The 16,378-nt window shown below is 43.8% G+C and overlaps 1 pseudogene; it reads right to left on the bottom strand.

The window, feature by feature from the left end:
• Window positions 1-6,479: 6,479 nt before the first annotated feature.
• LOC136485137 (bisdemethoxycurcumin synthase-like) lies at window positions 6,480-10,046 on the bottom strand (annotated as a pseudogene).
• Window positions 10,047-16,378: the final 6,332 nt, after the last annotated feature.

Here is a 16,378-nt window from a genome sequence, read left to right as displayed (position 1 = left end):
TTCTCAAAAAATTCTAAAATAAACTAGAGTCACCCTAGAACTTACCTAAATATTTTCTAGTCATTTTGCATAAAATTCTAGAAATAATTTCCATGTTTCCTTCCATTCGTGTTTAGACGTTAAACTTTAATAATTTATCTCTTCTCCGTCTTAATTCTGAATTTCGTGATTCCTTCACTAGAAATCTTTTAAAATGAAACCCTCCATATTCAATTGCTTTTTCCTAAATTTTGGTGCCCATTTAAATTATAGATATGTTTGATTTTCATTTCTTTTATCTAATAATAACCCTAAGTAGCATCTACCACCGTAGTAGTAGCTAGCCCCGTATATTCGCGTATGTGTGTGCACCATGACACATACTCGAATATAACCATACCCAACCACCTAAAATGAATAGAAACATATACATACAAGGATATGCCTGATACCTGGGTATACGCCTATGTATGGCTAACTTTACTTCCCGCCTATTTCTATTCTGACTAAATTGAGGCACATACATATGCATGTGCGTATGTGCCACTAACCCTGATGGACCTGTAGAGATCAGACCAACCATCTATGATGACTTAGTCAGGCTTTCTCTTTCAGATTCACAAAATAGTGAACCCTAATAATGTGGTATGGTTTTCCACCAGACCAACCACCCCCTTTAACCTAGCCCGTAGAAACCCTACCCTATGGATGAAATCCCTTCATCCAAACCTTACTTCAAATTGACATAATAATGATAACCTAGATAATAACCTATCACCCAATAGGACCAACCCATCTAGGATCGTTTCTTTCACCTTGATTGCCTATGCTTGTTTACATGCTTTACTTGTTATTTTTCGTGTTTGTGTTTCTTGCTTATCGACGCTAGACTGCGTAGGATAGAAGACGTGGAGAGAACCTGATGGAGTCCAGAAGACAGGAACAAGAGACATAGGAATTGGACAAAGATATGATCATCAATGAATGGAGGCAAGTCCTAACACCCACCTGCCTCTTTCCCCTTCACTCTATATACCATCCCTTAACCACCTCCCTTCCACCACCACCACATTTTGCTAGCCTCCACCATAAACCCACCATACCCCATCTCCACCAATTAATAAACCTAACTTATAATACTTAAATCCTCATTGTAAATTAATGGAATTATGAGCTTGACTATGATAATGCGAATAATGATGATATGGTAAATAATTACCTTAATATGATATGAGCTTTATGAACTTGAGGATAATAACTATGAAACTAAAAATAGTAAAACTGGACTAAACCCCGACAGGGGGCGAGTGAGGGGTGATTTGTGTGGCACAAGTTACCTTGGCAGGTTCGACTAGTGAGGGTTCCTGCTGGGAGATACTCGTCTCGGTCATATAAGGATCGGTTCGTAGTCCCTCTCGCCTAGTGCGATATTACGTACAACCACAAGTCTATATGGGTAGCCCTGATCTCACGTCCAGTTACATAGAAGTATAATTTCTCCTAGGAGGCCGATGTTGGCAGCGGGATATCAGGAGAAGACACGGATGCTATGTGATCTTCTGTGGTCCGGTTGGCGTGGTTGCTACGTGATCCTCCATGTTAAGCCCCTTGACTTGGCCGCGTTCGAGCCCATATTATTATTGTTTATTTTGATGATTTTGTATCATCGACACTATTATGTTGCGATGATGTGGTATCGTCCGAGATTGTATGATGGGATGATGTGGTATCATTCAGGATTATGAGATGGGACGATTTTGTATCCTCCCAAGATTAGTGTGTTTTTCTAACCCCTGAGAAGCCTCGGTAGAGTTATATGGAAATTTGAGGATGCGTCCCTTCGGGTACGAGGTCTCGTTAGACCTGTCTAAGCCATGACGATGGTGTCGGACTGTGTCTATCTTGTGGGAAAATTTGTACACCTCTATAGAGTTTAATGAATCTATTCGAATAGCCATGTCCTTGGAATGGGCAGATGCTAGGATGTGATACTATGATTAGACTCCTACAACTGTAGTAATCTGGTATTATAAAGAACCCAGGAACTGGTGTGAATGGTAATACTCTGTTAGGGCCCAACCCATGATTATAATTACTTCTACCTACCATTTTCACCTCAACCACCATAACCCCCTCCACATATAGCATCCAAGGCCCGACTCCACGACCAACCAAGGCGCGACACGTCAACCCTTCGGGCCCACGCGTCAGCCACTATGGCGTAGGGAAAATGTTAGGCACACACGGGAAACGTACACAGGAGAGTGAAAGGTATGCCTTTTTAGTTACAGAAGAATTCTCAAAAAATTCTCAAATAAACTAGAGTCACCCTAGAACTTACCTAAATATTTTCTAGTCATTTTGCATAAAATTCTAGAAATAATTTCCATGTTTCCTTCCATTCGTGTTTAGACGTTAAACTTTAATAATTTATCTCTTCTCCGTCTTAATTCTGAATTTCGTGATTCCTTCACTAGAAATCTTTTAAAATGAAACCCTCCATATTCAATTGCTTTTTCCTAAATTTTGGTGCCCATTTAAATTATAGATATGTTTGATTTTCATTTCTTTTATCTAATAATAACCCTTAGTAGCATCTATCACCGTAGTAGTAGCTAGCCCCGTATATTCGCGTATGTGTGTGCACCATGACACATACTCGAATATAACCATACCCAACCACCTAAAATGAATAGAAACATATACATACAAGGATATGCCTGATACCTGGGTATACGCCTATGTATGGCTAACTTTACTTCCCGCCTATTTCTATTCTGACTAAATTGAGGCACATACATATGCATGTGCGTATGTGCCACTAACCCTGATGGACCTGTAGAGATCAGACCAACCATCTATGATGACTTAGTCAGGCTTTCTCTTTCAGATTCACAAAATAGTGAACCCTAATAATGTGGTATGGTTTTCCACCAGACCAACCACCCCCTTTAACCTAGCCCGTAGAAACCCTACCCTATGGATGAAATCCCTTCATCCAAACCTTACTTCAAATTGACATAATAATGATAACCTAGATAATAACCTATCACCCAATAGGACCAACCCATCTAGGATCGTTTCTTTCACCTTGATTGCCTATGCTTGTTTACATGCTTTACTTGTTATTTTTCGTGTTTGTGTTTCTTCCTTATCGACGCTAGACTGCGTAGGATAGAAGACGTGGAGAGAACCTGATGGAGTCCAGAAGACAGGAGCAAGAGACATAGGAATTGGACAAAGATATGATCATCAATGAATGGAGGCAAGTCCTAACACCCACCTGCCTCTTTCCCCTTCACTCTATATACCATCCCTTAACCACCTCCCTTCCACCACCACCACATTTTGCTAGCCTCCACCATAAACCCACCATACCCCATCCCCACCAATTAATAAACCTAACTTATAATACTTAAATCCTCATTGTAAATTAATGGAATTATGAGCTTGACTATGATAATGTGAATAATGATGATATGGTAAATAATTACCTTAATATGATATGAGCTTTATGAACTTGAGGATAATAACTATGAAACTGAAAATAGTAAAACTGGACTAAACCCCGACAGGGGGCGAGTGAGGGGTGATTTGTGTGGCACAAGTTACCTTGGCAGGTTCGACTAGTGAGGGTTCCTGCTGGGAGATACTCGTCTCAGTCATATAAGGATCGGTTCGTAGTCCCTCTCGCCTAGTGCGATATTACGTACAACCACAAGTCTATATGGGTAGCCCTGATCTCACGTCCAGTTACATAGAAGTATAATTTCTCCTAGGAGGCCGATGTTGGCAGCGGGATATCAGGAGAAGACACGGATGCTATGTGATCTTCTGTGGTCCGGTTGGCGTGGTTGCTACGTGATCCTCCACGTTAAGCCCCTTGACTTGGCCGCGTTCGAGCCCATATTATTATTGTTTATTTTGATGATTTTGTATCATCGACACTATTATGTTGCGATGATGTGGTATCGTCCGAGATTGTATGATGGGATGATGTGGTATCATTCAGGATTATGAGATGGGACGATTTTGTATCCTCCCAAGATTAGTGTGTTTTTCTAACCCCTGAGAAGCCTCGGTAGAGTTATATGGAAATTTGAGGATGCGTCCCTTCGGGTACGAGGTCTCGTTAGACCTGTCTAAGCCATGACGATAGTGTCGGACTGTGTCTATCTTGTGGGAAAATTTGTACACCTCTATAGAGTTTAATGAATCTATTCGAATAGCCATGTCCTTGGAATGGGCAGATGCTAGGATGTGATACTATGATTAGACTCCTACAACTGTAGTAATCTGGTATTATAAAGAACCCAGGAACTGGTGTGAATGGTAATACTCTGTTAGGGCCCAACCCATGATTATAATTACTTCTACCTACCATTTTCACCACAACCACCATAACCCCCTCCACATATAGCATCCAAGGCCCGACTCCACGACCAACCAAGGCGCGACACGTCAACCCTTCGGGCCCACACGTCAGCCACTATGGCGTAGGGAAAATGTTAGGCACACACGGGAAACGTACACAGGAGAGTGAAAGGTAAGCCTTTTTAGTTACAAAAGAATTCTCAAAAAATTCTAAAATAAACTAGAGTCACCCTAGAACTTACCTAAATATTTTCTAGTCATTTTGCATAAAATTCTAGAAATAATTTCCATGTTTCCTTCCATTCGTGTTTAGACGTTAAACTTTAATAATTTATCTCTTCTCCGTCTTAATTCTGAATTTCGTGATTCCTTCACTAGAAATCTTTTAAAATGAAACCCTCCATATTCAATTGCTTTTTCCTAAATTTTGGTGCCCATTTAAATTATAGATATGTTTGATTTTCATTTCTTTTATCTAATAATAACCCTAAGTAGCATCTACCACCGTAGTAGTAGCTAGCCCCGTATATTCGCGTATGTGTGTGCACCATGACACATACTCGAATATAACCATACCCAACCACCTAAAATGAATAGAAACATATACATACAAGGATATGCCTGATACCTGGGTATACGCCTATGTATGGCTAACTTTACTTCCCGCCTATTTCTATTCTGACTAAATTGAGGCACATACATATGCATGTGCGTATGTGCCACTAACCCTGATGGACCTGTAGAGATCAGACCAACCATCTATGATGACTTAGTCAGGCTTTCTCTTTCAGATTCACAAAATAGTGAACCCTAATAATGTGGTATGGTTTTCCACCAGACCAACCACCCCCTTTAACCTAGCCCGTAGAAACCCTACCCTATGGATGAAATCCCTTCATCCAAACCTTACTTCAAATTGACATAATAATGATAACCTAGATAATAACCTATCACCCAATAGGACCAACCCATCTAGGATCGTTTCTTTCACCTTGATTGCCTATGCTTGTTTACATGCTTTACTTGTTATTTTTCGTGTTTGTGTTTCTTGCTTATCGACGCTAGACTGCGTAGGATAGAAGACGTGGAGAGAACCTGATGGAGTCCAGAAGACAGGAACAAGAGACATAGGAATTGGACAAAGATATGATCATCAATGAATGGAGGCAAGTCCTAACACCCACCTGCCTCTTTCCCCTTCACTCTATATACCATCCCTTAACCACCTCCCTTCCACCACCACCACATTTTGCTAGCCTCCACCATAAACCCACCATACCCCATCTCCACCAATTAATAAACCTAACTTATAATACTTAAATCCTCATTGTAAATTAATGGAATTATGAGCTTGACTATGATAATGCGAATAATGATGATATGGTAAATAATTACCTTAATATGATATGAGCTTTATGAACTTGAGGATAATAACTATGAAACTAAAAATAGTAAAACTGGACTAAACCCCGACAGGGGGCGAGTGAGGGGTGATTTGTGTGGCACAAGTTACCTTGGCAGGTTCGACTAGTGAGGGTTCCTGCTGGGAGATACTCGTCTCGGTCATATAAGGATCGGTTCGTAGTCCCTCTCGCCTAGTGCGATATTACGTACAACCACAAGTCTATATGGGTAGCCCTGATCTCACGTCCAGTTACATAGAAGTATAATTTCTCCTAGGAGGCCGATGTTGGCAGCGGGATATCAGGAGAAGACACGGATGCTATGTGATCTTCTGTGGTCCGGTTGGCGTGGTTGCTACGTGATCCTCCATGTTAAGCCCCTTGACTTGGCCGCGTTCGAGCCCATATTATTATTGTTTATTTTGATGATTTTGTATCATCGACACTATTATGTTGCGATGATGTGGTATCGTCCGAGATTGTATGATGGGATGATGTGGTATCATTCAGGATTATGAGATGGGACGATTTTGTATCCTCCCAAGATTAGTGTGTTTTTCTAACCCCTGAGAAGCCTCGGTAGAGTTATATGGAAATTTGAGGATGCGTCCCTTCGGGTACGAGGTCTCGTTAGACCTGTCTAAGCCATGACGATGGTGTCGGACTGTGTCTATCTTGTGGAAAAATTTGTACACCTCTATAGAGTTTAATGAATCTATTCGAATAGCCATGTCCTTGGAATGGGCAGATGCTAGGATGTGATACTATGATTAGACTCCTACAACTGTAGTAATCTGGTATTATAAAGAACCCAGGAACTGGTGTGAATGGTAATACTCTGTTAGGGCCCAACCCATGATTATAATTACTTCTACCTACCATTTTCACCTCAACCACCATAACCCCCTCCACATATAGCATCCAAGGCCCGACTCCACGACCAACCAAGGCGCGACACGTCAACCCTTCGGGCCCACGCGTCAGCCACTATGGCGTAGGGAAAATGTTAGGCACACACGGGAAACGTACACAGGAGAGTGAAAGGTATGCCTTTTTAGTTACAGAAGAATTCTCAAAAAATTCTCAAATAAACTAGAGTCACCCTAGAACTTACCTAAATATTTTCTAGTCATTTTGCATAAAATTCTAGAAATAATTTCCATGTTTCCTTCCATTCGTGTTTAGACGTTAAACTTTAATAATTTATCTCTTCTCCGTCTTAATTCTGAATTTCGTGATTCCTTCACTAGAAATCTTTTAAAATGAAACCCTCCATATTCAATTGCTTTTTCCTAAATTTTGGTGCCCATTTAAATTATAGATATGTTTGATTTTCATTTCTTTTATCTAATAATAACCCTTAGTAGCATCTATCACCGTAGTAGTAGCTAGCCCCGTATATTCGCGTATGTGTGTGCACCATGACACATACTCGAATATAACCATACCCAACCACCTAAAATGAATAGAAACATATACATACAAGGATATGCCTGATACCTGGGTATACGCCTATGTATGGCTAACTTTACTTCCCGCCTATTTCTATTCTGACTAAATTGAGGCACATACATATGCATGTGCGTATGTGCCACTAACCCTGATGGACCTGTAGAGATCAGACCAACCATCTATGATGACTTAGTCAGGCTTTCTCTTTCAGATTCACAAAATAGTGAACCCTAATAATGTGGTATGGTTTTCCACCAGACCAACCACCCCCTTTAACCTAGCCCGTAGAAACCCTACCCTATGGATGAAATCCCTTCATCCAAACCTTACTTCAAATTGACATAATAATGATAACCTAGATAATAACCTATCACCCAATAGGACCAACCCATCTAGGATCGTTTCTTTCACCTTGATTGCCTATGCTTGTTTACATGCTTTACTTGTTATTTTTCGTGTTTGTGTTTCTTCCTTATCGACGCTAGACTGCGTAGGATAGAAGACGTGGAGAGAACCTGATGGAGTCCAGAAGACAGGAGCAAGAGACATAGGAATTGGACAAAGATATGATCATCAATGAATGGAGGCAAGTCCTAACACCCACCTGCCTCTTTCCCCTTCACTCTATATACCATCCCTTAACCACCTCCCTTCCACCACCACCACATTTTGCTAGCCTCCACCATAAACCCACCATACCCCATCCCCACCAATTAATAAACCTAACTTATAATACTTAAATCCTCATTGTAAATTAATGGAATTATGAGCTTGACTATGATAATGTGAATAATGATGATATGGTAAATAATTACCTTAATATGATATGAGCTTTATGAACTTGAGGATAATAACTATGAAACTGAAAATAGTAAAACTGGACTAAACCCCGACAGGGGGCGAGTGAGGGGTGATTTGTGTGGCACAAGTTACCTTGGCAGGTTCGACTAGTGAGGGTTCCTGCTGGGAGATACTCGTCTCAGTCATATAAGGATCGGTTCGTAGTCCCTCTCGCCTAGTGCGATATTACGTACAACCACAAGTCTATATGGGTAGCCCTGATCTCACGTCCAGTTACATAGAAGTATAATTTCTCCTAGGAGGCCGATGTTGGCAGCGGGATATCAGGAGAAGACACGGATGCTATGTGATCTTCTGTGGTCCGGTTGGCGTGGTTGCTACGTGATCCTCCACGTTAAGCCCCTTGACTTGGCCGCGTTCGAGCCCATATTATTATTGTTTATTTTGATGATTTTGTATCATCGACACTATTATGTTGCGATGATGTGGTATCGTCCGAGATTGTATGATGGGATGATGTGGTATCATTCAGGATTATGAGATGGGACGATTTTGTATCCTCCCAAGATTAGTGTGTTTTTCTAACCCCTGAAAAGCCTCGGTAGAGTTATATGGAAATTTGAGGATGCGTCCCTTCGGGTACGAGGTCTCGTTAGACCTGTCTAAGTCATGACGATCGTGTCGGACTGTGTCTATCTTGTGGGAAAATTTGTACACCTCTATAGAGTTTAATGAATCTATTCGAATAGCCATGTCCTTGGAATGGGCAGATGCTAGGATGTGATACTATGATTAGACTCCTACAACTGTAGTAATCTGGTATTATAAAGAACCCAGGAACTAGTGTGAATGGTAATACTCTGTTAGGGCCCAACCCATGATTATAATTACTTCTACCTACCATTTTCACCTCAACCACCATAACCCCCTCCACATATAGCCTTCCCCTTCCACCTCTCGTCGAGAACAAAGATGATCGCCGCGCCCATCATGTTGCCGTACTCACTTAGCACGTGCCGGCTGGCCGCAAGCTTCCCCGGGTCCAGACCGAGAGCGGCTTCGTAGCTATCCAAGATCGCACGGCCGCCTGGGTGCAGCGCCCAGAAGAGCCCATTCCAGCCACCGTCGTCGCTCGCGTTCAAGAGGCCTAGTGGTGCTAGCGTGTCAGCTAAGCACTTCTTTATGCTGCCTCGGACAAGCGGGGGCACCTCGACGGACAAGTGATGGTCGACGAGGCCGTTCTCTCTGAGATTCATTACTACTGCCTGGTCTGTGCCGAGCAACGTCGTCTGCGAGGCAGATACCATGTGGAAGATGGGGCGCTCCATAGCCATGGGGCTGCTTGCCGGGTCGGCGCCGACGATGACAGCGCCAGCGCCGTCGCTGAGCAGGGTCATGGTGATGACAAGGTCGAGCAGGGTGCGGCGCACGGTCGGGCGGAGGCCCAGCAGCCCCGCAAGCCGCAGGTCGGCGCCAGCCTGGCGCCGGAGTTGGTGGCCACCACGAGGTGCGTGATGTCGGCGGCCGGCCGGCCCCAGTCCGCGATCGCCCTTGTTGCTGCCTCCGCTGCGAGCTTGGGCGCAGCATCCTCGATGATGCCCAGCCGCGTTGTGAGCGACGGCAGCGCGCCGTCGATCAACTCCGGGTGGCTGCTGATGATCTCCTCGGTGTGGTAGAAATAGCGCTTCGTGATGCCTGATTTGTCACCTGCGTGCGAGGCGAGAATATAATCATATATATTGTGATTACGTCAAACAGTTTTCTGGTTCTTTCCGTGGGATGTTTCCGTCAATTAAACAGAGGTAAATTCTCACAAATCTTCTTCGTCTTGGCCTTGAGCTCGGCGAGGTGCTCGCTCTTGGTGACGCGAAATAACCAGTCCGCGAACTGGTCTTGTAGCACGCAGTTCGTCGGGTTTGCCGTGCCGATGCCCAGAATGGCCGCGGGGCCATCGGCTCGCTGTCTTTGATGGATGTCATGCAGGACGGTGGCCGAATGGGCACTGCTTCTCGCCATGGCTTTTGCCTGACCTAAAGAAGCTGAGCTTGTAGGGCTTATATTTAAGCAGTGACTCGACGTTATATATACTGTGTCCATTCACGTGAAAATAATGCATATGCTAGCTTACTAGCGGCCAACAGCTTATACAGCAACTTGTACTCTACTTTTTAATGTACACTTTAAGTACTTCTTGAGCCATTTGATTCGAAATCCAACAAAACTATTCCAACCGAAAAGGAATTTCTACGAGGACAAAGTGGCTGATCCATTCACATGAAAATAATGCATATGCTAGCTTAATATAACGGCCAACAGCTTATATGGCAGCTTGTATTGTACTTTTTAAAGTTTGAGCCATTTGATTCGAAATCCAACAAAACTATTCCAACCGAAAAGGAATTTCAACGAGGACAAAGTGGCTGATGGATAAACTAGCCCAATCAGGCACGCTCCGCTGCGCCCGTATATATATCGGTGATGAACATTGTCCGTGAACAAGAAGAAACAGCACTTAAAACAGTGTTTAAAAGTGGGAAACTGTGGTCCGATTGCTATTTAAAAACGGCCGGAAAACAGTAAAAGAACATTGGTGCACAGTAGTCCGATCGCTGGGAGGGCGGCGATTTATTCCCAGTTGAGGAAGTACCTTATAAATAATACATGGACAGTTGTGCCATTTGGAAATGGCAGAATAGTCCTTTTGGTCCTACAACTATCATCCGAGAGATCGAGACTGAGTTTGGTCCCTAAACTTTTAAAATGACCACTTTAATTCTCATTTTATTTCCTTTTAGGCTCAGTTTTAACATAGAACTATATCAAAGTGATCATTAATCCTATAATCTTTGTATTTTGGGCTCAAATCCTTCTATGAACTATCAGATTGCATTTTAATCTTTAAACTTTCTTTGATTTGGTAAGAAGTTTCTCGTTGGGATGTCCTATCACGTGATATCAAAGTTAGGAATTTTGAGAATATGAAAATCAAGGAGCACCTCAATAGCATCAAGTCGGATAGAGTTCTTGCAAAGAACACCCTTGCATTCTAAAAGAAATCCAGAGGGACTCTTGAAGAAAAGTCTAGATGCTAGCAGGGCTGACATGATGTTTAGGCCAAAAGTGGGGTTACAGAGGGCTTCTTTGAGAAAGTATTTGTTAGTGAAAGAAATAGTTGAGAAAGGTGTACACAATTGAAACACAGGAGAAAGCTTTGTTTCCCTAAACCATTGGTCACTAAGAATTGAAGTTAAGTCCTTCACCTTTGTTTCTAGAAAGGACTTTTCTAAGGGCTCTGTTTTGGGTGGAAGACCAAAAGGCAGCTTCAAAGGTTGAATTTCTTCATCCTCCAAAAGTTGTGGGTTTAGCAATGGTTCAGGAGAGGGCTCAACAAAAGAATCTAAAGGTTTAGGCTCAGTTGTTGAGGTTTCTTCTAGTTTTAGGATAACCCTGAATTGTTTGCTAAGATAATCGGCATAGTGATTGTTTTCAAGAAAGTGGTTTAGAATTTGTCTTCCTTCCATTGTGTCTTTGTGAGAGAATGAACCTCCAATGTCTAAATCCAAGTATAGGGCAGATTCCTTGCTAAGACCCAACAAAAAATGTAGCAAAAGTAAACAGTCGGGTATAGACAAGTTTGGGACAAAATTAATCAACATGGAAAACCTTGTTCAGGTAGTTCCTATAGACTCATTCTCAGTCTGTCGAAAGGAGAGCCCCTCTATTTGGAGGTCAGCGACTCGCTGAAAGCTCTAGTTTGGTTTTGGTAAATTGATGAAACCCTAAGTGCTAACCTAGTTTATCAAAGTGTTCATGAGACAGGTAGCACATTCCAAATGGTGAAGCAAATGAAGATCATAACATGATGATGGTGATGCCATGGTGATGATCAAGTGCTTGGACTTGAAAAGAAGAAAGAGAAAAACAAAAGGCTCAAGGCAAAGGTATAAGTGGTAGGAGCCATTTCGTTTCGGTGATCAAGACACTTAGTGAGTGTGATCACATTTAGGTTCAATAGCCGTACTATTAAGAGGGGTGAAACTCATATCGAAATACGGTTATCAAAGTGCCACTAGATGCTCTAACTCATTGCATATGCATTTATGATCTAGTGGAGTGCTAACACCCTTGAAAATGTTTGTGAAAATATGCTAACACACATGCACAAAGGTGATACACACTGTGTTTAGCACTTGGGAGCAAGGGTTCAAAACTTCACCGACGGAGTGTCCGCTCGTACAGAAAAGACAGGGTTTCATAGAGTGCACCGGACGCTGGTCACGTAGTGACTATAACACCCTCTGTGTTACACTGTAAATCTTTTGCTAAAACATGTCATGAGCATCATGGTTATGTGTTAATGCATGTAATATAGAGGGTAGATCAATTTTTGTAATTCGAAACGATCATTGGAAATGTGAAAAGAAAGTTACATTTCAATGTCACATTATATCATTTAGGGTTTTAAACCAATTTTTATTAAGCGAAAACACTATAGAACGTATATACAGAACTTTAATAAAGTTAGAAGTACAAACCGTGTAGGTGACGATGAAATACCTGCGGTCGAAAAATGAATTCATTAGCTAGCATACCTAATAGCTTGGAAACCGAAGTTGACGCGAATCTGATCGAGACTTAGTCGATTTCGTAAGTCTAAAAAGTTCTTTGACAAAGCTAGGTTTGGTGATTTTTGTAGAAGAATCGGGTTAAGGAGTGTTGTGGTTTCATGGCTGGTTTTGATAGCTTAATATGCCCTCTTATGAATGGCATAGGTGGTTTGTCAATTAGATCAATGTTTTAGGTTTATTCGGACACTTTAAAATCGTGTGTGGCACGTTCCCGGATGATTTCAGCGTCCGGGCTTGGTCACCGTGCCTCGGCACTCGGCGCCGCAGCGTCGGCTGCCCAATGCACGCGCACACGTACGCCACACGCACACGCCACGCTCGGCAGGCCCGATGCCCTGGCCGATCCGTTGCCGCCTGGTCGCCTGCCTCGCCGTGTCACTGCCACTGGAGTCGCTGCTGGTGCCATGGGGCCGCCCGTGTTCACTCGGCTCTGCTCGGCCATGCTGCCGTCGCTGTTGCGCCGCTGCGCGCACACCGCCTCACGCGTGGGTGCCACGACGGTGTCGGTCTCTCTGCTCTGTGGGCACCACGTCAATATGGGATCGTGGTCGTCGCCGTTCGCACGCGCGCCTATCCTCGCTTAGGTCAGCAGTGCCCTGTTGTGGTGGCACGGAGCTCCTGCGTGCGACACGTTAGGCCAAGCCACTGCTGGCCTCGCACTACGCCGCACGTGGAGTTGTCGTTCCCTCGCCTTGTCCTCGTTTGTTAAATGGCTTCGCGATGCGTCGTGTTGTCTCATCCCTGCATTTCTCGCGCGCACTATTGCGGCCGCCTGGGACGTCAAGCAGGACCGAGCTGCGCCCGAGTCAAATTCACAGCGCATGGTCACTGTCTGAGCAATTACTCGCACCTGGCGCTGGTGTTGGAGCCCTGCTACCGCCCGTCACCTCCGGCCTTCAATTGAGCCCGGTCAAGCTTCAATTGGCCGTTTCCCCCTCCGCCGTGCCATTAAGGCCGGAACTAGCCACGGCTGAGGACAGCTACCCGCCGCACCACCTCTCGCCAATTCACCTCCACCACGAGTTCTGCCTTGATCCCCTCCATCCCATGCGCACCCTACTTTCACCGTCACTGCCTTCCCGGTGCCGCTAACACTGTCGTGCCACCACCGCCATCGCGGAGCTTGCTGTGCGCGCATGGCCGGACACACCCGGTCCATCCCCCGGCCAAACCTTCACCATAGCAGCCACCAGGGTACGCTAGTGGTGCTTTAGGGTTAGCTATCTCTCACTGCAGTGCTTAGTGTGGCCGGCGTGGTCATGCCACCGTCGTGCATGGCCATGCACCGTGGCCACCGTTGCCACGAGCTCTGTCACCCCTATAGCTTCGGCTAGGGTAGGCTCTAGGGCCGTAGGTGCTGTTCGGCTCGCTAGCTGGGTTGGAGCGGGTTCCGATTGGCCGGCGTGACCACCCAGTGTCATCGCCGCCGCGTCGGTGCGTGTGTGGGTGCTCGAGGGTCTGGCCGTTGTGAAGATAGAATGTTCTGTGGGTTAGATTGCTTAAGTATAGACTATAGGAATAGGGCTGTGGATTGCGGACTAATTTGGTATTAGCGCAAGGGCGTTTTCGCAATTGTGTCGGCGCGCGCGGGCCTCCCAGTCATGGGCCGTTGCCGCGCGGTTGGGCTATGCCCAAGTGGGCCGTGCCGGTGGATCACGTGTGCGCACGCGCCGCGCGGGCATGGGCCGCGCCGCGCGGGTGGATTTCGGTTTTTCCTTTTTCTAGGGAATTAGTAATGGTTTATTCAAATTAGTTTTGAACTGATATTTGGAAAATTATAGTAAATTTTGTAGGTGTCCAAAAATAGTGAAACAAAATTTGTTAGGTTCACAAAAATATTATCTATCTATTGGTGTAGTTAGTTTATAGTTATCCATGCTAATGATAGGTTCATTAATTCATTTAGGAAAGCTTAGTATTATTTAGCTTAATATTTGTAGGAATTTTTGTGGCAAATTGGTGATAGCTTTAGATATGAAATTTTTATAGCAGGTTCATTAGATTATTATGTGCTCACTGTAATTTTTGTAGCCCCAGAGTAGGTTGATAAATAGAGTAGCTAGTACTCCTTGTTTTATCATATATAGAGTAAATCGATATTTAGAATAGGGATGCCTTTAGTTGCTAAGATAATGCATGCAATGTTTCATACCTGTTAGTGGAATAATAGGTAACTTAGCATCTTAGTCGGTAGAGCTAGCTTAGTAGCTTGATAGATGTATTTTATTTTAAGAGTTGTTGTTGTCTTATTACTAAGTGTTGCATCATCATTTCATGCATGTAGATAATGAGTTGGTGGAGTTCGTGTCTGCGGGCGAACAGGAGTACGAGGAGATCATTGAGGAGTACGAGGAGGAGATTCTCGTACAGGAGGGAGCCTCAGAGCCATTAGTTACTGACTTTGTTGACACCCCGCCTGCCCAAGGCAAGCCCCGATGCATAACCCTTATTTTGAATGATATCTGAATATATATGTGATGTGCATTCACGTTACAGGTATTTTATAGAAACTACATGCATAGATATATCTACCTATGAGTCCTACTAGCATAGGACGAGTAGTTGCTATGCTCAGGATTTCGGTAGCGTGAGTAACCTGCCGTTGCTCACAATAGGTGATTATTATCATCACTCATGATAAAATGGTAAAAGGAAAATGGATACAGGTAGGGATATGGTTTGGGTATTGGTGGGTGTAAGAGGTTGTGTCCTACGGCCAATGGGGCATAGCTTGGTTACATTGTTTCCCTGTCTGAGTCGGTTAAGGACCGGCTGTTGTATTAGACTCTAGGCAAGTCATAGACTTATTATCCCGAGCACATACTTGGGTATGAGTGCAGGGAAGGCTTGTTGCTTTCTTACTGTGAGTTCCGACTCTTTCTGGACCGACTGATTGGAGGTGGAGATGGTGGAGGTCTAAAGCACTGCACTGAGTCCGGGATTCAGGAGCAGTGACTTGGAGTCCAAGTTTGGACGGGGACCTAGACCCCATGATAGGAGAGTGGCGGATTGGTCCTGCTTGTGCCTGGGGTACAAGCGGGGCTTGTGTTTCGAGGTACCTAGCTAGGACATTGATTCATGAATCGCCGGGTGATTCGGTATGCCTTGTCTATACTCTAGCACCGTAGTAAGAACTAAAAGAGAAAAGGTGGTGAAATGGAACTGTTTGCTCAACTCTTGCTTGAAAGTAGAACATGTGATTACATAGAATGGTTAGATAATAAATTAATCATGAATGCTAATAATTAACATACATAAGGATTCACTATTAGTATTTCTTTCTACAAAAGGAACCCAACAAGCCATAAAGCTTATCATATTCCTTGGAGTCGAGAAATTATTTCCACTAGTCGGATAAGTCTTGCGAGTACATTATGTACTAGGGTTTATTTACCCCTATTGCAGGTACTGCTTGAGGAGTAGCCGTTGTGTAAAGGATTCTTCTGGTGGGCACAGACAGAATCCTTGTATATTATCGATAGATGTTTCTTTTCATTCCGCTGTTAAATTTTCGTGTTCTGAATTTGGTACTGTAATAATATATTTCTAAGGACTCTGGATGTATGAAATGGACTAAGTAATGTAAACTCATTCTCATTATTAGATCTTGGGGAAAAAGGTGGATTATTCGGGCTCTCTCTTGGGGTGTGCTTGACGGAACCCGCCCGATGTAGCTCGCTCTCAGGGTGCTTAGTGTCTAGTAGAAGACAAGCAGCTCCATAAGTGTATTATTTTAGGCGG

This window comes from Miscanthus floridulus, chromosome 10 (genome assembly GCF_019320115.1).
Source record: "Miscanthus floridulus cultivar M001 chromosome 10, ASM1932011v1, whole genome shotgun sequence".
Taxonomy (NCBI): Eukaryota; Viridiplantae; Streptophyta; class Magnoliopsida; order Poales; family Poaceae; genus Miscanthus; species Miscanthus floridulus.
Note: the sequence above shows the minus strand (reverse complement) of the source record. Positions and strands in the feature narration are given on the sequence as shown.